At 40.5% G+C, this 2538-nt stretch overlaps 1 pseudogene; it reads left to right on the plus strand.

Moving 5' to 3' along the window:
- The first annotated feature begins 1403 nt into the window (after positions 1–1403).
- LOC114675768 (double homeobox protein A-like) lies at positions 1404–2538 on the plus strand (annotated as a pseudogene).

Here is a 2538-nt window from a genome sequence, read left to right on the forward strand (position 1 = left end):
ACTGTTTCCAAAAAACAAACAAACAAACAAACAAACAAACAAAAACAAAAAAGATCTGGAATACAGAGAGAAGCATAATGCTTTGCAGGTCATGGATGTAATCTTTCTTCTAGGAAAAATTTCTTTCAGATGTGACCAGAATTGGAAACATATTCCCTGCTGTCAGATAGCACTGGCTCAGGAGATGAATGAGGAGGAGCCTACAGGCTACCTCAAGGAAAAGAAGCAGCAAAAGGCAAGCACAAGGGTGGCATGCACTCAGACTAGGGCTGCTCCTTCCTGGGCAAGTTTCAGAAACTCACTGACAGTTAGAGCTTGAAGCTTCCATAGAGATGAATGCCCACGTTATCCAGATGGGAGAACTGATGCTTAGAAAGGCTGAATGACTTGTCTAAGATTTTGGGGCCAGACAGGGATCTTATTTCAGTATTTCTTGCATGAAACCATTCTACTTTCCACGTTTCTAATTTATAACTTTTTAAAGGTCATTGTAAAAAGGAAATAACATAAACATCAAGTCTGGAGGCTAGTGGTGGGATTATTCACATTTATTTTTCCACTTGACTTGATATTTCAGGACAATAGTGATGCTTAAGTAATACCGAAATTATCCTGGGAATATAAAAAATAATATATCTGTTTACATTTTGGTGTGGGATGAGTAGAATCTTGTTTTCAAATTCCTTATTTGAAAGGCTATTAAGAAGAATAAACTCTCACTTAACAGTTTTCTAATTCCTTGGTGGTATCCTCTGTCCTTTGGTAATGTGAAAGTAGAGCACACTTTTCTATTTTTGTTCCTGCCGCACCCCTCATAAGGTGAAGCATGCATAGAGCACTCCTGGGGTCAGCGTGAGCCCAGCACCAGCTCAGGCTGCCGATGCTCCAGAGTCGGATTCCACCTTCCACTTAAATGGCAGCCACAGGTAGACATGCCCATCACAACCACCTCTGTGTGTTCATAATCTCTGTTTATTCTGCAAGTGATTTCCACGTGGAAAATGGCACAGTGTTTCTCAGAAGACAACTGCATAAAAATCAACATACTTCAAATTCACAGCAAATAATCAGATAATTGATGAAACTACTTACCCAAACGATAATTGTAAATTATGCCTTCTGAATATATTTGTCATAAACTTGGAGTAAGGAACCCTCACAGACACAGAACAATTCAAAAAATGCAAAGCTGTTTGTTAAAATACTGGTGCTTTTGGGTAGAAACCCTCATCCATATCCTGGTAAGGGTTGAAGTTGCACAGGTGTTTTCATTTGTCAAAATCCAGAAAACCATAAGCTTTAGATTTGTGAATTATGTTGTATTATATGCGATCTTTCTTTTTAAAAATGAGCTGTCAGTGGTCTCCCAGACAGCAGATCAGCCTCCAGGAATCTCTTCCAGCATGACTAAAGACACCTTTTCACACAAGATGGTAGCAACAAATTATAGGTGCAATCACACCAAATTCACAGAAGATCAATTGAAAATCCTCATCAATACCTTCAATCAGAAACCTTACCCAGGTTATGCTACCAAACAAAAGCTTGCTTTAGAAATCAATACAGAAGAGTCCAGAATGCATGTTTAATGCTTCTAGGACTTTTCAGTGGGTTAGTCTAAAAGGTAAGTGTCTTTTAAAATTTTTAATAAAAATTTATCATTTGTAAGTAAACCTTTCTGTTAACAGTCTTGATTAGAGGATTTTAATTATGTTCAGAGATCATACATCTGTATCTTCTTCTACTTCATTTGAAAAGTACCAGTTTTCAATGTAACACCCATAATGAGGCAGAGTCTAGCTCTGTCGCCCAGGCTGGAGTGCAGTGGCACGATCTCGGCTCACTGCAACCTCCAACTCCCAGGTTCAAGCAATTCCCTACCTCAGCCTCCAGAGTAGCTGGGATTATAGGCACATACCACCACACCTGGTTATTTTTTTGTATTTTTAGTAGAGATGGGGTTTCACCATCTTGGCCAGGCTGGTCTTGAACTCCTGACCTCGTGATCCACCCACCTTGGTCTCCCAAAGTGCTGGGATTACAGGCATGAGCCACCGTGCCCAGCCTTTTCTTTCTTTCTTTCTTTTATTTGAGACGGAGTCTCGCTCTGTCGCCCAGAATTGAAGAGCTAGGCACAGATTCCAGAAAAGACCAGAACCTGACTTTAGATTCAAGCCAGAGCCATGGGCAAGATCAACCTGGTGTGGAGTTTCAACGTAGAGAAGCCAGACGGTGTCATACCATCTATAGCACCTCTCAATTACACACTCTTTTCTAGGCATTTATGAAAACCCATACCCTGGGATTGATTCCAGAGAACAACTTGCTGAAGAAATTGGTGCTTCAGAGTCAGGAGTCCAAATTTGGTTCCAAAATCGAAGATCTAGATTTCATCTCCACAGAAAAAGAGAACCTGTTGTGTCCTTAGAACAAGAAGCCCAGTGGCAAGATTTCTGAGGGACTTCAAGGTACAGAAGATACACAAAATGACAGCAACCTCACTAGCACTCTCATTTCTCTAGAGTCAGAGCATGGTGA

The sequence above is a fragment of the Macaca mulatta genome, chromosome 9 (assembly GCF_049350105.2).
Source record: "Macaca mulatta isolate MMU2019108-1 chromosome 9, T2T-MMU8v2.0, whole genome shotgun sequence".
Taxonomy (NCBI): domain Eukaryota; kingdom Metazoa; phylum Chordata; class Mammalia; order Primates; family Cercopithecidae; genus Macaca; species Macaca mulatta.